Source organism: Coloeus monedula, assembly GCF_965178545.1.
Source record: "Coloeus monedula genome assembly, chromosome: 1".
Taxonomy (NCBI): Eukaryota; Metazoa; Chordata; class Aves; order Passeriformes; family Corvidae; genus Coloeus; species Coloeus monedula.
This window is the reverse complement of record NC_138781.1, coordinates 9,519,741-9,545,725: the sequence shown is the minus strand read 5'-3', so window position 1 is coordinate 9,545,725 and position 25,985 is coordinate 9,519,741. Positions and strand designations below refer to the sequence as shown.

General features: G+C 37.8%; 1 protein-coding gene across 5 annotated transcripts in view; it reads left to right on the top strand.

The window, feature by feature from the left end:
* The first annotated feature begins 6,334 nt into the window (after window positions 1–6,334).
* ESYT2 (extended synaptotagmin 2) overlaps window positions 6,335–25,985 on the top strand; it is a 93,453-nt gene continuing 73,802 nt past the window's right edge. For all 5 annotated transcript variants that reach the window (XM_082297812.1, XM_082297809.1, XM_082297813.1 and 2 more), the window contains exon 1: window positions 6,335–6,415. The gene's annotated coding sequence lies outside the window, so the exon portion shown is untranslated. The remainder of the gene's footprint in view (window positions 6,416–25,985) is intronic.

Here is a 25,985-nt window from a genome sequence, read left to right as displayed (position 1 = left end):
GGTATTGGTAGCAATGCTGGTTCTTTGTTTTATTTGGTAAATTGTTAATTTGCATGTAAAGTAAGTTGGAATCAGAAGTTTAAAATACTAAGGTGAACCTTCTGAAAAGAGATAACAATCTTCAGAGTTTTAGCAACCTTGTTCTAGGCCATATTTTTTTATTTAATATGTTTTTTCAAGCTCAGATTATCTGAGTTGTAAAAAATGCTTAATTTCCAATTTTTTTAATAAAAACATTTTTGTTTTGCTTATCTTGTCTCTCACAATGAGATGTTAGTTTTTCTATGTATAGTCATTAGTGCCCAGTGTTTATTCCTGAAGGTACTGTTGCATTCCACTAGATGGTGGTGCAGACCCTATCTTGTGCAATAAGGAACTTGTCTGGATGAGAGGCATGTTTGGGAGTGGAGCCTCAAAGTCACACTGGCTTAAAAGCAGTGAACAACAGGTGTGGTCCTCACTGTGCTCTGCTGTCCCCCTTTCCTCTGAGGCACCGGACAGCCTAAAAGAATTGAGTTTCATAATGGGGGATTCAATTTGCCAGAATGGTTTTGTAGAGGTATTTAGTCATGAGGCAAAGGGAATTTAAAAAATGGTCCATGAAGTGAGAAAACATGAAACTTCTGGAAGATAAAGGTTCTCAGTTCACCAGAAATTTAGCATGCCTCTATCAGCAATTCACCATAGGTGTTTCATGCCTTAGATACCAAATTAGCTCTGATTCTAGAACTCCCTTGAGCTGCAGACACAACTTTTATGAGATTAAGTGCAAAAAGTTGAAATTAATCAGAAGCAGGTGAAGTGAAATTACAGTTTAGGACATGGAAAAGGGCCTTGATCAGCACATTTGAAACATCACTATGCTTTAAGTATTTACTGTTGCTTCAAGCATGTGGCTAGAAACTCAGGATACCTAACAATGAAACCCATTATGCACAATAAACACAAAGGTAAAGGGGGGACAGATCAAATTCTCCTAGAAAAAAAAACTTAAGGATCAATTTTCCTTTGTTTAAGGCCATGATCAGAAAGTTTGCTAAAACATAGGCCTTGTGATAATACAACTGATGCCAAAACAGGAATAAAGGACAAGTATGTCTAAACTTAGTGGATATATAAGCCCCCACAGGTGCCTGACTCCACATATACCCCCAGGCTGATACTACACGACTGTCAGTTTTGCGTGGAGGAAGCAGGACGAGCAGCCTGTAAAAAACCCCAATGGGCTTGGTTAGACTCCTGGCCTGGATCAAGGACATGGGGAACACCCTTGCTGACAAAGCCAACACTGGTGTGAGACGAGTAAATGCTGATACAATGTCCAAGCAACGTAAAGCAGTTTGTTGTGTTTATATATGTATAAACTAATTCAGATGAGCAAATCATGTTCATTCTGATATTTATACAGTATTTTCATGTTTTGTACTAGACAGATGGAACAGAGATGGTGTCATATCTAAATGATGCATGTCTATCACAATGAAACCTTTAAGAGCACTTGTAAAATTAATAATAACAGTGGTTTTGTGCCTTAGAAGCAATCTTTCTCTTAAAAAATAAAATGAGAGCTGCAAGGACACAGTGATGCCTTAGATTTTATGCTTATAAACAGAGAATTCACAAAAAATAAAGCAATGAGATCTAAAACACTCTATAAAGCAAAAACAGAAACTAGGGGACATAGAATTCAAACCCACAACCCAAGGATTTAAACTGTGGCTGGAATTAATTCCAAGCCTCCAAGCCACTGCACCATGTGACTGGCTCTCCAAGTGTGGTGGCTGGACACAAGCTAGCAACAAACCAAGAGAGGGAAAATTAAATTCCCTGGGACTTTCACACGAGTTCCCTGACAAGCTCTCACAAGCTGCCAAGCTAACAAAAAGAGGAAACACCAAATGAAAGCCCCCCGGACTCATCCGAGTCCCTAAACAAGCTGTAAGAGATCTCTTAACACCCAACACATGTGCCAGCAGAATACCACCTTTATTCAGTTACTCACGTGCCTCTGTGCTGGATCTGGAGAGTTTTCTGGGCTCTTAGAGCTCCTCTGCCTCCTGGACTGTAGCAACTGCCCCCCCCCAGGTGCCAGCAGAGGCAGGGGAAGCTGAGCTGGATCTTTCTGAGTCCCGGAGAATTTTTGGAAGCCTTGTTGTCCCTTCTGGTGGTGCCAAAGAACTGATGCCTTGAGAGGCCTCCTAGAAACAGAGACTAGACAGGAGTAAGGGAATAAGGCAGGTATTTATTTGAAAGGCCTTCAAAGGTACCCCCTGAGGGCCAGAGGCCATTGCCAAGATGGATCCCGAGATGGACGACAGCTCACGAGTTCTTCACACTTTTATAGGTTTGGTTCATTTGCATATCAGGGTTAATTCTCCAATTAAAGCTTCAGTTTAATGATGTAATTCCCCTCAGTTTTTCCCCCTCTCAAAGGCTTTTGGTTTATACTTTTGGCCTAGGACAGTCTGGGTGTCCTTGAAGAGCAGGTCCAGAGAAGCTTTGTTATGTCTACCTAGCACAAAAGAGCAGAAATTAACAGGCTACAAGAAACTTCAGAGTTACACACTAAGCAGTACAGGATTTAAAAAATATAAAAGTTAAAACCTCAGGCATCAACAGGACACTTAAAAGAGCAGTAAATATCAGACTGCAATTTAATAGGGTTAAAGTAATATAGACATGGCATTTGTAATTGGAGTGTTTTATATCTGAAACAAATTAACTGACAAACTAGTATTATAAATTCACTCAATGATACATAATATTCTGAAAGATGACAATGACTTTATACTAGAAGAATTTTGCTGTAGCTATAATGAAAAATTACACTTTTTTTTACAGTGGGATGGATTCAGCTATGCAAATATTGTTATTGTAATTTCTTTTTGTGAGCATCTTGTAACATTTCAGAAATCTTTCCATATTCATGCTACTTATAGTGAGCAGAGCAAAATTACAGTGATTTGTAACACTGCTTATAAGGAACAAGTGGTAACAGTAAGAGCATAATAATACAGCAAATAATAATTATAGGACCATAGAATGGTCTGGGTTGGAAGAGACCCTAAATATCATCTATTTCCAATCCCCCTGCCATGGGTAGGGACACCTTTGCACTAGACCAGGTTGCTCAAAGCCCCAGCCAACCTGGCCTTGAATACTTCCAGGGATGGAGCACCCACAGCTTCTCTGGACAACCTGTGCCAGTGCCTCACCACCCTTGCAATAAAGAATTTCTTCCCAATATTTAATCTAAACCTGCCCTCTGTCAGTTTAAAGCCATTCCTTCTTGTCCTGTCTCTCCATGCTCTTACAAAAATTCCCTCTCCTCACTTGTAGCCCATTAGGCACTGAAAGGTACTCTAAAAGTTTCTCCAGAGCCTTCTGTTCTCCAGGCTGAACACACCCAGCTCTCTCAGGCTGTCTCCATAGGAGAGGTGCTCCAGCCCTGTGATCGACCTCATGCTGTAATAACTAAGTTTGTGTCATAAAGCATCATAACAAAGCAAAGAAAATAAAGTTACTGTGTTTTCACAGCTTAAAGCGAGCTGGGTGTGGATCCCTGCAGTCCCCGGCAGTAGCGGGGAGCTCCCGCGGGGCGGCAGTTCAGGACTTCGGTACCGTCGGCAGCGGCTCCAGGGAGTGGCTCTCCCGAACAGCTTTTGCATTCCCTCTGCGCATTTTATTTCCTTATTTTTGCACGAGTTAACAAGGATAATTTTTTTCTCTTCTGTAGTGATTTTTTTTTTTTACTTAATCTCTTAAACTCTAAAATTGATTCATGTTAATATTAATAATTTAAGGGAAATAAGCCTTTTCACGGTCTAATCACACCAGCATTGAGAAGTGACAGTTGCCTCTGAATAAAGGATGGCATGATTGGCAGGATTACCTTCAGGCAAGGGGAGATCTGGAGAAGTGGAATAGTGTGAAACTTCATCTCTCTCCCATGCTGTTCGGATTATTTATCAAAGTATGTGAAGATCAAAAAAAAAAAAAAAAATCAAGGGAAATGCATGCATGTAAATTATTAATAGCCTGCCTCAGAGGATGAGCAGATTTTGTTCATACTGTATTAACTATAACAAATTTTATTACATATTCGAAGAAAAAGAAATAGGAGTTACAACTCTAACATGGTAGTAGATAATGTGTACAATAACCTCATAAGAAACTATTATCTAGAAAATAACATTGTAAATATAAGAAAATATTGTTAAGAAAGTGTCTGGCATTCAGGGAACTACTTGTTTATTTTCTATTTATATTGTTGACCCTTATAGGTTAAAATGGAATGCTTGCTCTAGCCCAAACAAGGACATTCTGGTGTGAGCCATTTGTAACTGAGATCTCTAGTGCAGGCCACCAACAAGAATAAAGGCTGGTTCATGAAGCAGTAGCACAAAAGCAAATCTTTATTTGCTGTTGCTCAGCAACCATGTGCGAAAGGCCCATTTTTCATTTTTGCCTTAACTTAACTTGACAGGAAAATGATAATAAATATGAGATTATTATCACAGGGTATAGATTATTTTTGAACAGATGAACAGATATGTCAAAGAGAGGCATGTAATTTGGTACTCTTGAAAGAGAGAAGATTAGAGAAACTGAAAATAGAATTGCAGGTTTATTACTAGCTTGCAGTTCATGCACAGCTCTTGAAAAAACCTAGAAAACATTATTCTGCCTCTCTGGTTTCTCTATGTGGTCCCCTAAAATGAATCACTTGGTGTTATTCAGCCTGTTGTTATCTGTGTCAACTTCTAGTTTCAATACTATGAAAAAAATAATTCTGTGGTTGCTATGCAACAGAAATTAAAATGTAATTTAGAAACAAAAATATATAAGGAAAGTGGCAGTTTAAGTATCACTACATAGAGGAGCAAAGGTAGGAAACCAAGACTCTTAAGTTTTTGAAGGCCAGGTATCATGTTACCTTTTACTTTAAAAATGGTAATGGAATTTAATAATCTAAGGCGTATAACAAATTTACTTTGTTCTTTCTCAGATAAGCTGAAAAAGTTGATCTAATTTTTCCATTTTAGGGGTGGTTCTTGTTGCTTAGTGCCACTTTCATGACTTGACAACATAGCACGTTCAACATGTTTTTCGATTAGTGAAACTTTGACTCCTGTTTTCTTGAATATACAGATAAAAAGCCATGCTGGATTTGTTTTCCCCAGATTAAATGTAAGTTTGGCCTGGTACCAGAAGCTGTATCTGTGTGCAGTCTGTCAACAATCAGCAGGTGACCACAATAGCAAGAAATCTTAGCATTTTTAAAGAATTGATTCTGAAAACAGATTTAGACAATTTTTTGTAAACTTAAGCATGTATTATACAGAAACTGAAATACTGTATGCAATTGTAGTAAAAGTAGTGACATGCTAAAACATTAATTATAAGTCTGCTGTGGCATTTTGGGTCCTACATACTTGCTTAAGTTTCTGCTCTAGTTTGGAGTGATTTTTATGGTTTTGTTTGTTGGGGTTTTTTTCCCTCTTGTTTTATTTTCTCATCTACTCAAGAAAAAGGGAAAAAAGCCTGCCTAAGGCTAAGTAGGTGTCATCATCTTTTTAATTAAACTGATTTGCAGTACTATTGTAAAGAAATCTGGTAGGTCTCCTTTTTCTTGGGAAGCTGTATGAAGTTCTTGCAGATTGTGAGTATTGTGGGTCACCACTGAACTGCTGTACCACTCCTACACCTAGTGGAAGGAGATAATGTCCAATTATATGGTTAGAGCAACAAAGACTTTGGTTTTTACTGGTATTGGAAAGGCAGAGCCAGCGTTTGTAATAGAAAAGTGGTTTGGTTGCTCTAACTGCAGGATCACACCTGTACTGAGTGACATTTGCGGAGAAGGTTAAGGTGGTTATGCTCTTACGTGTATCTCATATGAAGATTTCTTAATGATACAGAATCAAACTTGTTAACTGGATCTTAGATAGAAAGTTCAGGACAGGAATCTTCAAAGAATCCCTGCTGATGGATGTTATGTACTCAGTAAACCTGATAAACAGGTGAACTTCTGCTATACAATGCATCTTTTTATTTGCTATAGAAGAAAAAGATGTTCATCCTAACTTCTCATTATACTTTTGGTTAATGCTGTTATTGCTGCAGCTGTAGGAACTGTAGGAGGGTATTTATACATCTTATGAAATTTGAAGACACTGCGACGCTGTGACACATTCTTCTGATCCTTTCTCCAACTTAGTTGAGCATATTAGATGGAACTTACCAAGGGGTGATTTGTAAGAAGAATTACTCCCATATATGGTAACTTAATGTTAAGCAGGATGTAATCAGTTTGGGTAGTGGTTACTGCTCTGGATAGGTGGCCATTGCTCCGGGCTGCCAGGCTGCATCTGGAAAGGGTGAAGAGGTGTGAATAAGAATAGAGTAATAACTTGTGAGTACTTAACAGCTGAACTCTGTGTCCTTCTTCTGCCTGATTATTTTTCATTTTAAACTGCCTTCTGTTCTAGCTGATTCATAGTGTATGAATATGTACGTATGTGTATTGTGGGTTGTGTGTGTTTTTGTGGTTAGGCATTCTTCTTAAAGGAAGAAGTTTAATTTGTTCAGTATTACTTCTTGAAATTTAGGTAACCTGGGTGACATCCTAAGAGTACCCCATAGTTAGAAGAAATGTAAATAATGGGTTTGGAAATGGAGAACCAAAGGGAAAAAAAAAAAGATACTGGACAATTGATCCTATCTCCCTGTTTCCCAGAGTTTTCAAGGTGAGAGTGTTAAAGCTGTGCTGAGATGATGTCTGTCCCAAAACACCTTCTCTCATGTAGTAATGTGGTGAGCTTCACTATGTGATTCATATATAAAGATCCCTTTCCAAAATATTTATGGTAGAAACCCACATGTTGAGCTGATATTTATGAACATGGTATCAAACTACTGAAGAAAAACATCAGCCTAAAAGTATTAGTATGCCTCTTGAACTTTATGTAGATGACACAGGCCTTCTAAATATGTGTGTATAATACATTCTTTTTTCATCTAACAAATCATTATTACATAAAAATGATTACTGAGTTTTGGGACTACTGCAGATATGTTCTTTATATATGCAGTTTGTCTGAACTAGGGAAGATGCATACTAGTCTCTTTAGGTTTTTTTTGTTTGCTTGTTTGGTATTTTTAAATTTTGTGTTGTGGTCTGCTAGTATTGTTTCCATGCCTAAGTGCCTTTGCATATAAGGACTAGCCCAGCTTTAACCGTATTTGAAAATGCACGAGTCAGAAAGATCTTGTCTGTACAGACTGAGGTTTTATGGAAGGAAAAATAAATCTAGGATAACAGGCAACCTTTTTTGCCTCTTCAACAAGATTCTTCTCACTTTAAATTACTACTGCTTTTTGAGATTGTTGGCACATCACAGTTGGTGGGCTATGCATTCTAAGATTTTTTTTTTAAACATGAGAGCCCTCTGGGAAATAAAGTTGAATCAGGGTTATTGTCAAAACATTTTCATTGCACTTTTGTAATGAAAACCCATTTTATAAATTCTAAGTAACTAAAAACAATTCTTTGGTGTCCTGTTCTTTTTCTTCAAAATGAAAGAAGAGGTGACATTTTGTTTCTGGTCAGATAAAGTTCTTTGACTTAACCTTTGATATAAACGGAATTATTTATCTCCCATTTATCAATTCATCACTAGTTTTCTAGTTGCTGAAATGGTGTAACTTCTTCTGAACTTGCAACAATTTCATGCTGACCATATACCTGTACTGAATCTGGTTTTTTTTTTTTTTAACTTTAAAATAATACTGAGTTTTAAAAAAACGCTAATTTCTAAATATCCTCTGTAGTGTCTGAAACCAGTTTGTCAGTCTTACAGCAGTATATAAGATTCTGATAGCAGAAGTTAATGGTTATGAGTTAATCTCTACCACTGATTTAGTATGTTTTGATATGTACATAAAAGGAAATCAATAAAAGGATATGATTCTTCTGGATGTACTAGAGAAATAATACATTTGGTATGAGATATTGCTAGTTTAGATACAGAGTTGTTTGACCTGTGATATCTTTCTTTTTGCTTTTCTCTACTCTTGGACAATATAAATTAAATCTGATACTACCCTTTCGTAAGGAAGTGGAGAATGGACACCCCACCAGCAGCTTCAGAGCTTTCCTGTGGCCTAGCAGGGGCCAGCTTCTAAGGGTTGTGTACCAAGCTTGAAAGGGCAGCCGAATTTCAAAGGCAGTATGTGTAGAGCCATTTCTGCACATTCAGGGTAAATACTGCGCCACTTCAAAGAAGAAAATTAAATCCTTATCTTTGGCTGCTGTTTGTGAACATTTAACGAAAATAAAGGCTATACTGAGCTGGTGTGTTCCACATAGAATCAAATGTAAATAGAAGTGGAGAAACAGTATTTTGATAAGAAGAGGGGGAGAGTGTTTTTTTTTTTAAAACAACTCTTTGAATTCAGTAAATTCTGAAATTGAATGTTTAGAGAAGTCTGACACTTTATCATTTGTATAACTTTTAGATCATATGGCATTTTGATTCTGGGTAAGACTTTTCAGTTGAATAAGGAGAGAGTTCTGTGAAGTTTAGAAAGCAAATGTTTGATAAGAAACAAGAGGGAGGAATAAACCAAGAATTTGCTAAAAGTGTGTGAAATGGTAAAACAACATTTATGTGTTTGACAGGCTTGGTAATTTCCAAGATAGCATGAACTGATCCAGGACCCTTTGGTTCCATCTGCTGTGCACTAAATGCTTTTCTTTTTTTGTAAAATCAAAAGAAAGAAGATCTGCACTTTCATTTCTTAGACAGCCTTAACTTTTTTTGAGGAGGCCTTGACCTCTCACTGGGTAAGAATAAAGTTCTCTTGGGGTGGGTGGGAAAAGATGATAGTGTAATTAAAGATGTGTGTTTATTTTTTGAAAATAGCTAACTTAAATTTGTTGGTGGTTTTTTTTTTTTTTTTCTGGCATATGCCACGTTCTTTCTGTTTCTTAGCTGGCAATAATGGATCGTCAGGCGTGGAAAGAGAGGTTGTACAAACTTGCCCCATCAGCTAGGGAAGTATCTGATAGTAGACTTCTCCATTGACTAGAATTAGTTCAGATTTAACTTGCTTTGTAGGGTCCTCTCCTTACAAAAGCAAGGTTCAAGAATTAGGAATCCTTGCCTTGCTAAATCTGTTCCATTTACCTCAGCTTTTCAAGATACCTTTTGATCCCTAGTTCCTTTATAAAGGCCTGTATAATTTCCATCCTGATGTCAGGGTTCAGGTGAGAAGCTGTGTCCCATCTCCTCTTGAATCCCATTAATAGAGCGCCTGGGACACAGAGGAAAAGAGGTGCTCCTCACCTTTCATTCGCATCCCCATCCCCAGCCTACTTCTAATGTTTTATTCCCAACAGCTTTAACAAGCTTCATGTACCAGTCTTTCAGTCTTTGTTACATTGGTGGAGTTTTTATTTCCTTTCATTTTAAATGACACAGGTTTTTGTTGGTTGGTTGGTTTGGTTTTGTTCTCTCTATGTGCTTCCTGTGATACAGTTAAAAGTTGGAGCAGCAGCGAGAATTTTAAAGCTTCTTTCCACTTGGTCCTTATTTAGGAGAATTTAAATTTTGTTTGTAGGCTCTGCTCTGCACTCCTGTATGCTTGTTGCAGAGAGGATCAGGGGGGTTAGTAAAGGGCCTGATTCTGCAGTTTCAAAATGAAGTAAATGTGCACTTCTCACAAAAAGGATGTTCTGCATCCAGCTGCACTTTCCCAGTGCCACCTTGTGCCAACATTAGAATTTACTTGGCCAACTAATTGTGAGTTTTCTGCCAAGTTGGGTGTTCAGCTGGATGAGTTTCATGAGTTTACTGTGAGACCACACAAGTGCCAGTGCCTACGAAAGGGGGGTGGCGGAAGCCTGTGCTCAGGTTTAAAGTGAGATGGAGAAATGGCCTGCACAAAGAAGCTTTTCTTAGAAAAAGGGTGGCAAATAATGCTGCTGAGGTATATTTGTGGGGAAACAAAGTTTGAATTTGAGCTGTTTATAATGTCAATTTGCATATCTAACTTCTTTTATAACATTTTAACAGATGTGTCAACATATCTAATCACTGAGCATATAAACTCTCAGTATTTTGATTCAGCTTTAAAGTTGACCCAGTTTTTAGTGCGTGGTTGGATTGGATGAACTCCACAAGTCACTTCTTACCTGAATTATTCTATAATTTTTGCTTTTGTTTTAAGCTGTCATTTAAAATAGCTCAGTCTCCAGTTACGGCTTACAAATTTTAAGAAATCTTTTCTGCATAAAATACAAGTATTTGCTTAAATATTAAGTGTACTAGCAAGAAAAAAATTTTTAAAAGGTTGTCTATAGAGAAGTGTTTTGTGGGAGGCAGTGACACCTTTTAAATCATTTGGATGCCTGTCAACTAAATAGATAGTATTAAAAGTTCTGTGCAGCAAACGTTAAAACACACTATTTTTCAAATGGAACTCCTGTTATATAAATAAGCTTTGTAAGACCAGCGTTCCCATATAATGAGTCATTGCACAAAGTTTTGTCTGCTACACCCTGATGTGACTATGAAATTCTCCTTAAGAGCTGAAAATCTGAAACAGGACTAACGGTTTTCAGCTGAAGCAGTCTGGATTTGTGTACCATGAAGTTGTTACTATACTAGAAATACAAAACTAGTTTTACTTGGCTGAAAATAACTGTCATATGACAGACAAGAATTGCATTGTCATTTGGCTGTCCTTATCATATAGCAGCATGGGTTGAGTTTACTTTAGTTCAGTTGCAGCACTTTTACCTGAGAGATTTATATTTGCAATGTAAATTGTGTAACTGTTGGCATCTGTTTATGTGAAAACTTCAGTTGAGAGAGTCTGGTACAGACTACACTATTGTTTTCATAACCTTTGTTGGCATTCCTTTATTTAGATACTGCCTCAGTGAATTATCCAAGCAGACTGAAATAGTTTCCTCTGAGAAAATTTTGAAAGATGTAACGCCAAATGTAAAAATAAACATATTGACAATCCATTGTCATGTCATTGTCAATCCTTAGTGGGAAGATGGGAAGAAAGCGAGTGAATGTCTAAGAATTTAGTGTCTTCCTGTTTCATTTTTAAAAGTAAACAGGATATGCTGAAGCATGACGGTAGCTGTAAAACCTTGATTGCTCTGTTTTGAATTAATTATGCAGTGTTATGATCCACACTTCTGCTCTTAAAGTTTGTAGGTGATCTTTAAAATAGCTTACTGAAAAAAATTGTGTGGAGAAAAACTTTGCAGAAAGAACTGAAATGGAACTTCACAGCTCAGGAAGCTCATAGTTTGCTTTGTATTTTAAGCATTACTGCTGCTTCTTTGTACTATGTCATTCTTACGCCTTATTTCAGATCTGCAAAGCTTGATAGAAAAAATCCGGTGTCTGTGCTTTGTCAGATGCCCTTCTTGACACAGCATATTCTGTAAACTAGTGAATAAGTTTACAGCTTCATATCCAAAAGCTCGACAAGAACTCTTGTGGCTTTTTTCTGCAGGGAGAATATTAGAAGACGTGCTCTGAGCTGTGAGATTTTGTGCAGGCTTACAGGGCAAACTCTCAGGAGCAGTTGGTATTTAGCTTGTTTGAGCTGTCTGCATATTTCAAGCTGACTGTTAATATAATGAATGTAATGATACTTCTAGGAAATGTTTTCTCTTCATTTGTTAATATTTCCTAATGCAGCAAGCTTGCTGGTCCAGAATTTTGAAAAATTGTAGTTTGTTTTGAGGCAAGTTTTCCCTCCTCCTCCAGGCTGTTGATTCATCTTGCTAATTGTTGAACTAGAATGCTAAATTCTCTCTTGTGTGTGGCTAGGATGTTGTCTTAGTCTAGTAATAAATTTTATGGTGCAGACTAAATTTATATCTTAAAAAGCAGTGTTCCTCTCTCAATGACTTTCTCCTAAAATACTTGAACTAGAAAAAGAACACTTTTCCACCCACCCACCCTCTGCCAGTTAAATATCAAATGACAGCCAGGAAATGATAAGAGAGTGTTTCATGGGGGGAACAGAAAACCAGTGTTCAGTCATCTGACTTGTATGTGTTAAAAGAGATTAATATATTAGTTTAAATTGTTGTAATGTTTTGTTCTCTGTTCATGCTTATATTTTGGTTTATATTTTAGGGAAGATATTTGGGCTTTTGAAAGTGTTTGGGTTTCTTTTTTCTCTTAAGGGTGTGCTAGGTATGAGTACAGTGTTGATGTGAATATGTCTAAACGGTCCATATTCATTTGGTAAAATCACTTATTTCTGTCATGTTCATGTAAGTCTTTATAATGGGAATTAATTTTCTTCTACATTTGGCTATGTATAAACTTTTTAAAATGCTGCATATATTATGTGCCTGTGTTGTTTTCAGGTCTTAACATAGATGTCTAATAACAGAAAACATATTTGCCAACAATTGTTTTTAGTTCCTTTGTGATTTGAAAGTTTTGCAGTTATAGTTGACATTTCTTTTCCATGTGTCCTATCTTCTGTGTATTCAAGTGAATAACCAAAATGTTATCAATCTGTTCATTTTGTTACTTTTGATTTACCAAAAGAAAAGCCCTAATGAAGTTTGGTCTTTTTAGTTCATTAAGTTAATCTATTACACACAGAGCCATAGTGACAGCCTAAAAGTAGATTTAATTTAGAGATTGCTTAGTTTACAAATAAAGTTTTCATACAAGAATGTGTACTTTAATTTTGCTATTTGAGAGATGAGGAACTACAAAATTGTTCTTTTAAACAATATTGCAGTGTTCAGTGGTTTGCTTCCAGTGCACACATGTTGTTACTGGTCTACCTGCTGCCTTTATGCTAATCTCTTTGGTTTTCTGGCACAGCCGGTGAGAAAGTCTCTTGTACTAGTCACTAACAACACTGTGACAGTAAATCTGACAAAGTTCTTAAACCTCTATTGGGTTTGGGGAGAGGGTTTGGACAGTGGTGGTCTGGATATGATGCAGGAGTGGCAGACAATTGTAGGTGGCAGTTCTTATTACAGTGGTAATAAGTTTTATTACAGTGGTAATAAGTGTAGACAGGACCATTGAGGACTAATGGACAGTTTTAGATGATGTTTAAACAATTACCTGGGAAATGGGCAATAGGAAAACTTGATGGGATACTGGGAGACAGTCTGTATTGGCTCTGGTGGGAGACACCAAAACTTTCATTTTCATTCACTTCGAGTGAGTTTGGTATTTGGGATGTAGAATATTTAGCAGATATTTTGTAAAACATTTTAGTGTAAGAAGTGGAGCTACTTGTGCTTGAAATGACAAGTAGACACTGCTAAAGGGGTGGAAGTGATTGCAGCTTTAAAGCCTTTATCCTTGACTAAAATAAAATCGATTCACATTGCTCTCCTCAGGGAGTAAGCTGATCAACTGTAGGTTCAATTTTTCGGGAAGCAGTAGAATGTATCCACATGCCAGAGAGAGAAGATTAGTTCATCAGTGGTCCTAAATGGGTTTTAAGCCCTGACAAATCACTTTGGAATTTCCTTTGCTGTAACGTTCTGATTCTTGATTCCCATGTAACACACAAGATTCTAGTTTAGTTTTAACCTGTAAGAATTTACAAGGTCATTTGCTTTCTTGCTGGAGACTTGCAGTGTTTGGGGAAATGGTTTTTCTTTTTGTCAACCCCAGTTGTCTTGAGTGTTTTCATTTGTTCTAGTTTCTTTTTCCAGCAAAGTTACAAACTCCAGGTCTGCTTTCTGCTACTGTGGTTGTTTGCATTGTCAGCTGCATGGAAATAACATTCCTGTCTGTCATATTCCAGTGGAGAAGGCAATGTGTAAGAAAAGCTCTTACATTGTGATCTCCCACTGAGTAAGTAAAATGGAAAAAACTCTTGACTTGAAGCAGTTCAAATTAGTCAATGACAAGAGAGAGAACATTCGGGAATGAGACATTGAAATAAATATCTTAGAAACCACTTTTTCCCCAACATAGTTTACAAGTTAATTTCAGTTGTTGTGGTTTGACCCTGGCTGGATGCTAAATGCTCACCAAAGTTGTTCTATCACTCCCCTCCTCAGCTGAATGGGGAGAAAAATGCAATGGAAAGTTTGAGAGTTGAGATAAGCACAGGGGGAGAGATAACTGACCGGTTACCAACATGGGCAAAACAGACTCGAATTGGGGACATTAACTGAGATTTTTACAAATCAAATCAGAGTAGTATATTGTAAAGTAAAACATATCTTAGAAACACCTTCCTCCTACCTCTCCCTCCTTCCTGAGCTTCAATTTCTTCCTGATTCACTACCTCCTCCTCCACAGACTGCAGGGGAATCTCAGCTCTGGCATCTGGAGCACCTCCTCCCCTCCTTCACTGACCTTGGTGTCTGCAGCATTGTTTCTCTCATGTTTTCCCGCTTGTCTTCCCTGGACAGAATTACTTCTGTGCAATAATTTTATTTTTTCTTCTGAAGGAAGTTATCTCAGAGATGCTGCCAATGTTGCTGATGGGCTCAGCCTTGGCCAACAGCATGTCCATCCTGGAGCTGGCTGTCATTGGCTCTGTTGGGAGGGAAATATGGAAATAGCTCTATAGCAAAAGCTTCTGGCAACTTTTCACAGAAGCTGCCCCTGTGGTCCTAACCCTCTTCCTGCACCCAAAACCTTGCCACACAAATCTGATACAATCCTAAATTGTTCAGTTAAGGCAGAAGTCCTCAATATATTTTTAAAAAATAGTCACCAAGCTTAGCATTCATGTCCTAATGATTTCTCAAATACATTGAGTATTTCAGGACTGTATCAGATGCAGCAAATCGTATATGGCAACAAGAACAGTGGACTTGACTTCAACATCCCTTGATGGTGAAAAAAAATACAATATTTGGATTTTTTTTCTTCTCAGAGGCTAGTTGTACATGGAAAAGACTTTATCAGGTTCTTGAAAATACTTTTTTGAGCTGGAAAGATATAGTTGCAAATTAACTGCTGTTTATGCAGATCTCTGAAAATAACTGTGGCATTTTACTCAAGGGGGTTGATTTCATTTTAACTGTCATCACTGCATTCTTCTAACTCAAGTGATGTCTTTTGCAAGAAAGTTATTACATGTGATTAAAAGCTGCATACAGATCTTAGACTGCTGAAAATATCTGGTAGCTATACAGGGCTGGGATTCAGCACAATCACCAGTAAAAGCTGTAAAAGAATCTATAGCCAGTTAGCACACACAGTCGTGTTTCCTGTAACAAACTGAAATTAAGATACGAGACTTGGGCACCTCATTCCAGAGATGAAGGTCTCTCCCTGTCACCTGCCTTTGGTGAATGGGAAGGGGTGAACATCGCTGTTTGCAGGAGGTCCCTTTTCTCTGTATAGTAAGAATGTACAGTAACGAGGTCATAACTCCACTGCTGCTTTTTACATGCTTAAATTTATCAAGGAATAATTTGGGCCACAGCTGTTAGATTTTAATTAATACATGTAGTAAATACTCTGTGGTAGAACTTCTAAAAAAATTACTAGCATCTGTTATAAAATCTGCTGAGAGTTTTAGAGCTGACAGTGACTTGGCAGCATGTATTATTCACTGCATGGGCACAGACATTAACCTTTCCAAGAGAAATTCAGCCTAAGGAAGGTTCTGCTTAAGAGCAGTCAAATAAATTGGCATTGCCATGGGCAAGATTTCTTAAAGCTAGATTTTAGGCAACTGACTGACTAGGTGGTTGTTGGCAGCTCAGGCAGTTGTCTTAGAATTGACAGAAATTTCTTTTCATGTATAGAATTATTACTAAGCTGTGTTTTAGGCACTAGGCGTTTGGGTTCCCCTTAGAGCTAGAATTTGCTGAACTTAAATTTAAACATACAGGTGCAAATTAGTTGGAGATTATCTTTAAGGTCAGTACACACATCTCCAGAGGACTGTATTTGATTATAAGAAAATTTTCAAGATGTCAGATATATCTCTCCAGAAGCCTTTATTTTTCTTCATTGATGGTAAAGCAGGTGTAGAGTAACTTGTTTGTTCTTGGACATGTAAAAGAAAGAATTTTGCAAAATTAGAGAAAAGTAATTAATAGTTGCAATTGCCTACTGATTAATAATATTTGAATCTTAAAAACTGAAAATCTTTGAAACTGCTGTGAAACAAAATTGTATAGGCAAAAAGGGTTGCTGAGACATAGAAAGAATCTTTCCTTTGTCATAAACTAAACCAAGATGTAGTGGGTATGATCTGATTATCACAGTTCCAGCTATGGACTGTACAAATACACAAAGTGGGATAGTAGATGCAAATTAAAATGCAGAAATGGAGAGCTTAAGTATCAGTTATGAACTGCTCAGTTTTAAAAGACTCTTACGTGCTTAATGTTATGGTTAAATTGTAGGCTGTATCTTTATAACGTGACACTGCCTACTGCTGTCATTAATTAAAATGGTATTGATTTATGATGGTTATTTTTGCTGTTAAACGGGGAAGTGACAGAACATAATGTGTTTGTAATAGTTAAGCTAGGGGTAAAGAATATTCAGGAGATCCCCAAATGCTCGGGTTATCTTCAGCATTGATGATAATAGGAGAGGTGACAGTTCTGTGCTGTATTTATAAAAGGGATGATGTATCCAACTGCTCTTTTTTCACTCTTGCTACCTCTCCATGCTGTCTATCAAACACCCAACAATTCTAACGCTGGAACATTCCTCCTCCAAGACCAAGAAGTTACTGAATCTTAATCACTCAGCTACTTGCTACCCATCATTCGTTTGAAGGGCAGAAGCTGCCTTTATGTAAGGGCTGGTTTCAGGTGTGGGGAAAACATCTTCAAGCAATTGGTCCTGAACATAAGCAGTGGCTGTGTATAGAAGCAAAGTTATGTCATTCAGGTCACCACTGAATGCTTGATTGGGCACTCTGGAAGTGAACTGATGGTGTTACTGGAAATCTTTGGCATAAACTCAGTACAGTAGTTTGTCCACAGTCTGTGCTTCCACTGAAGGGTTGGTTTTGTAACTGCTTCTGTGAAAACTAGAGTATATTCTCTCAAAAAATACTGGAACTCCTCTCCAAACATATGCAAATAAGTGAATTTACATTAGAAGCAGAGAAATTGAAATAGAATGTCATTTAAGGCATATATGGCCAAATAGTAAACTTCCCAAAACACGGGATAAAAGTGGATTGTTTAGTTTCCAGTATTGTTTTAAAAAAGCTTAATTTAGAAAGAGGATTTAAGTTTTTTAGAATTTATGATCCCTTACTTTGCCTGGTTTTTTTTAAGATGGAAAAGCTCTTTAACAGAGTCTGAAGAATGTTTTGATGCAGAGCATTTCAAGACAGCTATTTCAGAAGACTATCAGTGATGGTTTGCAGTCATAACATGAGAGAAAGTGTCTATGTCTGCAGGAAGCTGGAATCTCAGGAGATGTTTCCTGGAAACAGGGCCTGGAGGAATTTTGGTGGGATGAAGGGGAGCATGGCAAACTGACTGGACTTTTAATCTCTGTTTAGTATTTTGTATTTTTGTATTTACTACTGATCTCTTAGAGGACATCAACTTCTTGAAACCTGATCACTGTTTATTTTTTGAGTTTTGTTTGTTTTGGTTTTTCTTTTTTTTTCAAAAGATCAAATGTTTGTTGTAAACTCCAGATTTCCTACATATTAGCAGTATTTCTTTTCCCTTGGCTTTGTTGAATTGTAAGAACTTGAGTGACAGGACAAGTGACTGAACAAATGTTGCTGTGTACACAAGTCAGAGGATCAAGGACTGTCAAATATCTGTGTGTGTTTTAACTAAAATATTACAAAATGTAATAGGGTGTTGGAGAAAAGGTACTGTGTACCCTTGGGTACTCGTTTGCTGCAATTCCACTTGAGGGGTTTCATCTTTCTTTTGCTGTGTGTGGACTTCAATTTGTTGCAGACTGATGTGTCTGCTAGGCAGTGTTCATCTGTTTGTGGATTAACATAAATCTCCTTGTGCTGTGAATGTTGTACTTAGGTATAAATTCACTTTCTGATGAAAATTACAGTACAGTTCTAGAGAGACACTGTAAGCCCAGGGCATTTGCAACTTGCTGGATGTTCCACTGTGCAGATGCAGTATGTGCCAACCCAGTAGCATAAGCACATGATTTCTCCTCAGAGGATGCAGTTTCAGTAGTGTCCTGTCCTTCTGCAGGTTTGATTTAAGTACACTTACCCTGCTTTTTCTAAAATAGCTTCTTGGATAAGAGGTGCTAAGCTCAGTCATGGGATAGATATTCCAGCTGGAAGATAGGCTGTCCAAACACAATTTCTGTGAATACAAGAATTAAAAGCTGCGGGTGCAAATTTAAAAATCTTTTTACATGCTTGTAAAATCTTTTCAATAAATTAGAAAATACCTTTTCTGCTTTAAAACAAAGTGATATTACTGGGTGCGGATTTTTGTTGATGTTGAACATTACCTTGTCATTTGTTGAGGACTTTTTTTCCTGTAAAGTACCTTTTGTTAACATATAGAGTCAAAACAGTAGGACTGATATTTAAGGATGAGGATAATAGTTAATTTAGTTGGGGAGGCAGTCTGGGTTTTGATTCCACCTTGTAGCTCAAACATATGATGTAGCATTCCTAAGTTTAGAAACTTAATTTAGCAGAGAGTGCTTTCAGTGTCTTTCCTTAGCAACCCAGCCTACCAGAACACACCAGAGCTGCCCTTCCAGCAGGTAGGAAACTCCATGCTTTTAAGGTGGAGTTTATAAAGAAAAATAGGATAATGAGTCTTGCAATTGTAGGTGATTGGAATTGAGTGGTCAGAGTATTTTCCAGTTATATATTTCATTGGTCTTGCATTTTCAGTATGATCTTATATGAGGTTAAGGGCTGCCCTAAAACACTAGAGCATCATTTTTGTTTTACGTAAACTTATCTGAAGAGTATTCATAAAATTGAATTGCTTGGGGGTTTTTTTGTTTGGCTTTTTTTTTTTGGTAGAGGCTAAGCATTCCTCAAGATAGAAGGGGTGCTGGAGCATGCCAGCAGCTACTAAGGGTTACAGCCAGCCTTTGCAGAAGCTGAGAGGGCATTCAGAGAAGGATAACTCCACAGTACTGTTTTACTTTTGATTTTTCCTTAGATATAACTTCTGATTGCTGTGTTAGCTGGACCTTTGATCTTGCCTAGTGCAGAAGTTTCTATGTTATGTGTTGCCAGTGAAATGTATGACATACTTTGCATATCTTTTTCTAACAAATAAAACTGTTCTGTATTTGGTACTGATACACAATCCTTTGAGGGGGACAGAATTGTTCTAGAGTAGAGAGAACAAATCTCATAAACCTTAAAAATTTTAGTGTCTACCCGATTATTAGAAACACTGAGCTTTGTATATGAACCTGGTATAAGTATTTGGTTAAATGCTTGAATGGAAGAACCAGAAGGAGTTACACATGTAAGCTTGCATCTGATACCTGATGCTGTCAGGTTTACCTGGGCTTTCCTCTCTACCATTTGTCACACACTGAGACCCAATTTAAACATTGCAGCTCTTCTTGGGTTCACTTTATTAGGGTGCTCTGCTTTCTGTTACTTTGTCAGTGAAGTTTTATAGTTTCAGAGAGAGCTAATCACTGATTATTTACAGGTTCCACAAAACTGCCAGACTGTTGGTCTGTACTCTTTATGCTCTCTGGATCTTGCATTGTGAGTTTCTAGCATTTTGGCTAGAAATTATATGGGGATTTAAAGATATCTGTTATATCTTGCATGATTTCTGAATATATTTAAAAATGTTTTAATATTAGGAATAAGCTCTGGCTGGATAGTACTGGATGCAGTGCAGTATGTAGAAAAACACTTTTGCTGGTGTTGGGTCAGAGTCAGTCAAAAGAAGTGTGTGTGCATATATATATATATATATAGCATATGTATCTATCTCTTTTTTTTTTTTTTTTTGGTAGTGTAAGTACTAAATAATAAGCATGTAAGCTCTGACTACTGAATGTATTCTACACAGTCATTTGACTTCTTAGGATGCAGGTTAACCCAGCTCGAATTTTTATGTCCTGATACTGCATTTTAGTTTAGATACCACCACAAAAAAAAAACCAAACACTCAAGTTCTCCATTTTGCTCTTTTGTATTTTCAAATACAAGTTTGCAGTTTGCTCATTCCCAAACTGTGAGAAATGAGACAACTCTTAAAAAGATTAATTTATTGAAAACAGGAAAAAATTGAAAAATTACAGAAATCAGAAAAATATAAAAATTTGGGATCCTATGGCTCGGTAGATGGTATGCCCCAGGAGCGCAGGGATTTGAGATCTTCTGGCTGAGACAGCACTAGACCTCAGGTAGAGAAAAAACTTGCAGTGCTGGGTTGACTTAAAAAAATTACTAAAAGCCCCTTAAAAGGGGTAAGGCTTTTAATGCCCAGCACCGATGTCTCCCACAGCTAGTCTGGAGAGAGCAAGAGGGGAAGAGGGAAGAGAGAAGAGAGAGGGAAGAGGGAAGGGAGAAGAGAGAAAAAAGGAGCCCGCCTCTCGGCTTCATCCTTTTTATAGTTTTTGCTCCGCCCCCAGCCCGCCCCTTCGGTCCAAGGCGATTGGTGCTTTCCCTTTGATGGATCATCTCTGTCCACCAATGGCTCATCGTTGTCAAGGGGGGTGGTATCAGTTAGAGATAAGGGAAAACAATACCTTCATTAAAATTCAGGTATTCAGGTTGCCATGGGACTTGCCTGCAGAGTAATGGCTCTGCAGCTAGAAATAGCTGCTGGCTATCAAGACTGGGTGGGGGGGTTTTGGCCTTGGAATCAAAATGCAAGTGAAACACCTACAAAAAGTATTAAAATACATCCAACACACCTCAGAACACTTGTAAAAGTATACAGTAAACACAGGAAAGGTAACTCTTATGGTGTACCAGTGGTTTGTAGCTTGAAAAGGGGCAAGTTTGTGATTTTTAACTGGGAAAATTTTAACTGGGAAGGGTGCAACTCTATTAATAAATTTTAAACAAATAGAAACACTGATAATGGAATTGGATTTTTGTACCTGGGCTGATGGGTTAATTGTAACATTCAATTTAAAAATAATTAACTCAAAATTAATTATTTAAAGCACTTAATATGCAAAGACCAAGCACAAATAGGGATTTCATGTATGACACAAACCAATAAGAAGTGAATGATACTTGTCATAGTTCACATAGATTTGTTTCAAATGTATTGTGAATTACAGGTTACATTAAAAAGAACGAAAGGTTTTCAGTACATGGAGATGTTTCAGGCTAAACACAGGGAAGAAGATTTAATCTGCCTGAGAAGGAGGAGGCTTGCAGAAGGTGGTCGTTGCTTTTTAACACTTACCTTTCCTGAAAGCTGATGCCTATTTCAGGCCTCACAGAACACCTGCATGGTTCCCTTAGAGAGATGAACGGTGTAATCGAGTGAGTGCCAGCAGGAATGAGCTCTCCCTGCTGCAGGAACCTCAGTCTCAGTGGATCAGAGCTCCTGACTGCAGGGTTAGGGAAGCGGGCAGTGGGTCAGTGGAGTAAAAGCTGAAGAAACCATCAATGTTTTATTGTAAATACCAGCAACAAGGGTGGCTGACAATTTGGGGCAGATCCCAGCAATTCTTTTCATAGCTGTAGACAGTTCAAAGGACAGTAAGTTGTGCTGTGACACTGGTTGTATAAGCCGTTTTGAAAGCTAATGTTTAGCAATCCAGAGAGGAAAATTTGTCTTCTGTTGACTGTTGAGAAAATAAAACACTCTGGCATGCACTGGGGTGGGAACATGCCTGGATTCTCAAGGGAACTGAAAAGGAATTTGTTATAGAGACTTGAAAGTACAAAAGTGGTCATGTTTTTGAAATGTGACAAATTCAAAATATTGTGCTAATGCCTTTATAATTTTATGTTAAAACCCAAAAGCTAGAATTTCAAGGTATTAAGACTTTATTTGTAAAAGGAGAACAAGAAATGAAAGTACTCCTGGGAATAAGAGTAAAGTCAATAATGTCAAAAAGGAGTACTGTGCAAGCTTTTTAAGTGGTAAAATTTGGTGAGTCCTGAGAGCTATGGTTCATCCTATGCTTTTTAGCAGTTTAAACATTTACAATCTGGGTCTTTGCTTTCAGTAATTGCAGTGCTTGTGGGAATTTGGAGATGTGCTAATGCAGTCTGTCATTAAATGTTTCATTTTGTAAACCTTGGTTCCACTACTTCTCTGTAACATGGTGTGAGAGCAAGACACAGTCAGTATAAATCCAGTTCTTGGTATTTTGCTTGTATAGAGTCTTATGCTATTAATTTTTTTATTATTTTTCTCCTTGTCCTGGCCCTCTGTTGGACATCAGCATTTAAAATATAATTGTTACTGCTGTGAATGCCTGTTGAAGGTGAGATTGGAAAAGGGCATCCTACTGTCCTAAGAGTTCATAATGAGTTCTGGTCTTCTGAATGAGGTAGTGGTATAGATAAAAACACTATTGTAAATGTGGATAGTAAACAGTCAAAATGTTAAACCTAAATTCTTACGTTTCCTCACTTTAAGAAGTGCTTAACAGGTGTGTTACATGTGAAAAATGTCTCTTCCTGTGTCAGGATATCTGTCTTCTGTCAGAGGTTCTGGATGTTGAGCCCTCAGAAGTGAAAACCATTAAAAGGTTCCTGCAGCCTAATACCCCCATATACCTTCTACTTTTTTATTATGATTTTCACTATCCTGTCTCACTCCAAACTGAGCACTGAAAACTTACTGTCATTTTTGAGATGGAAAGTGAAAAAGAAATGTGAACATGGTGATCCAGGAAAAATTACAAGATATTAAACTGCAGTGAAAAAAAAAGCAGTTTGGTTACAGAGCTGACTTCATCTCTGTATTGAAGCCTGAGTTATGATATATGTTGCTAATATACGAGTACTTGAAGTTAATTCTGAAATTAGGCTGTGCTAGAAGGTGGATCTGCAGTAGTGGACTAAAGGCTTCAAGTTTTCTGTTCAGAAAGAGGTAAGAACTGAGCAAAGCAAACCCATGTGATTTCCTCTGGCAGACATCCTGTGCTGTGTTTAGGGTAGATTCTGCACCCAGATAACAGAGAGAACCATACTTCCAGATATTTGGAAGGAACCTCTGTAACCTTTACTGGTAGAGAAAGGGATTTTTTTTTTTTCATGTTGTTCATCAGGTAATTAAGCTTGGATGCTTCTGGAAGTTAATGATGGTTGGTTTTTAATTTCTAGGCTGAACCTCTGTCTTCCAGTTGGGGCTGCAGAGGCTGAGTGTCAGGCTAGAAGCAGGATTTCCCAGTTCCCTCACTAGCAGACTACTGTTCTGTCATTCTTCCAGAGCAGCTGCTTATAATGCCTATCCCGGAGGATTTTGTTATGGCAAGCTGCTGCTAAGTAGGAGGTCTCTGGGTAACTTTCTTTTGTGGCATGCAGGCTCCATCTCTGCAAAAATAGCAGCACTTAAGCAAATTCTATCAGTTTTGGTATTGGTGAGTCAAACTGCTGAAAAGTAATGCAGCTCTTGACACGTCTCACTGCCACTGTGAGTGAAGCGTATTTAATAGCTGTTGAAGTGAAAGCTGTGCATGAGAAAAATTAAACTGCTGTGCTTTGAAATGGCTCAGCATCCTTCACTTTTGAATTGCACCACTTACTTCTGGGCTGCTTTTTCAGTCATATCAGAGCTCTGGAGCCTCTTTTAGGCAGGGTTTATCTTTTGCAAATACATCATTATTTTGCATTGCCAAAGACATTGTTTGCCATAGAAACTGGGGAGAATATCCAGGTGAAAATATTCTGGTGGTGTTGCAGGGCTGCATAAAGATGGATTCTGAATCCTCAGCTGCCAGAACTGTAAGCTGATCAGGCTTTTGCTGGGCTGCTAGCAAAAACTGGCAGATTGCTAATTTTCTAAATACTATTCCAATGAATTCTGCAATGAGAAGGAAAACAGAGGGACAACTCCCTCAATTACAGTCCTGTATATGCATTTAATGTATAATACATTTTTAAAAATAATCTTAGTAAAGTAGCATGTTTGTATTTAAATGATAAATGTAGACATAGTAATTGGTAAAATATAAAAAAAGCATTTTGTATTTCGAATAAACTGTATGCTTTAATTTTAGCACAGCAGAAAGGGTAGATATGGGATCCCTCTGTGGAGTTTGGGTTCTAGTGAGGTTCAGAGGGTGTGTGTATGGGCAGTGGTGGCTCTTGGCAGCATTTTAGGAAGGCCTGGTTTATGGTAGTTTAGCCTTTACTTTACAAGACGCAGCCTATGTGCTGCTAGTTGTTTTCCTGGTCTCCCAGATATGCTACCTATGAATATATATTTTAGGAAATACGGTCCTTCAGGCCATACCAGGATGCTGAAATGTCCTGTGTATGTGAATTGCTGTTTATTCCAGGTTTGAACTACTCAGTATGTTAGGCTTTTCTTTAGACCTTTAAGAAAGGGAAGAGGAACAGAGATAACAGAAGGTTGCAAGGAACTTAAACTTTCTTTACCTTACAAAGAACCTTAGTTTTATTACTTGAGGTGTATGAATTATATTGTAGTAGCTTTCCTGTGTTAGCACTTAACCCTGCAGGTGTTGAAAACCTGTTTGTTTCAATTTCTCCAACCACCAGCTTGTTTTGTGTTTAATTTCTGTGTTGGAGAAATTACTTTTCACCCTGATGCTCACAGTGACTGAAGCAGATAGCTCAGGACAGTGGGGAGTACAGAGATCCCCTTGGAAAACACGTGCTGAACAGCTGTCTGTAATTTGTTGTGGCACCGCACAAGACTTGAACTTACAGAGGCAGCTTATGTGGGATGGCAGTGTTTGTGCTGGTAGAGTGTTTTGGGAACATCTGGTGGGATACCAAATACGTGTTTCTAGAGCCACTCTTGTCTTATAGGTGCAAATCTGACTCAAAAGGCATGTAACTGTTTCTTTCATAAGGGTTTATGTTGCTTTCCAATGTCTTGTCCAAACACTTAAATGGCTTATGTTCCAGTTTATAAATAAATACAGCCCTTCACCTTGCTTGGTATTACAGCTGTTTCTTTTGTTTAAGTATGTTTCCACTTTTTCCAGTATTTCCGTTTTTCTTTGAGGGTTTATCATGATCGTTGAGCCATGGCAAAAACTCTAGGGCCCTTCCCCACCTCCTTTATCTCTGTATCTTTGTGTTTGTGTACTCTGTGTGTCAAGGGCGATAGTTTTATATTTTCCCCTACCCTTAGTTCTCTGATGTTTGATTTTTGAAAAATTTTTTGTTTGTTTGTTCATGGACAATTACTGTCAAACCCTATACTGCTTATTTTGTAACCCTTTTAGATTAGTTGATACTGATTTATATGGGTCTTTCTGAATGTTATTTTGTGAAGTACCCTATGGATATAAATACTGTGTTTCACAAAACTGATTTTCTAAATTCAGTCTGCTTCTGGACCTTCCAGATGTTTCTGTTGAAGGACGTGGCACATGCAGCTCATCTGTAATGATTCTCAGGGAAACTGTTTCAAGAGTCCTGGCTGAATCCTCCTGCTGCAAACACACAGCATTTGTAGTCCTGAGCATGAATTTTGCTGTGCAAAGGTTAATCATTTTAATATATTTAAAATGGAAAACAGAAAATCCATCCCGAGGCATGATAAACAGAAACTGAATCAGATTACCAGAAGTAATGGAAATACCTGTTTATTAGTTTAGTAACAAGGGCCTACAGGATTTTTGAGGAACTCTCATTATTAGCATTACCCTTCTCTTTCAGAAATACTGAATCCTGCGGTTCTGCAACAGTAAATATTTTGTGGGATTTTCTTTTATTCAGAAGAGGAGAGAGCCAGGGTATTTCTGGTATTGATAGAGATTAGGAAAATTTCTCGGCTAACCCTGGAGGTGAAATACTGAAATGACAGGAGACAGCCTGGCTGCTCTGCTTTCCCTCACAGCCCCCTTCTTTACCTCCCATCAGAAAGGAGTGGT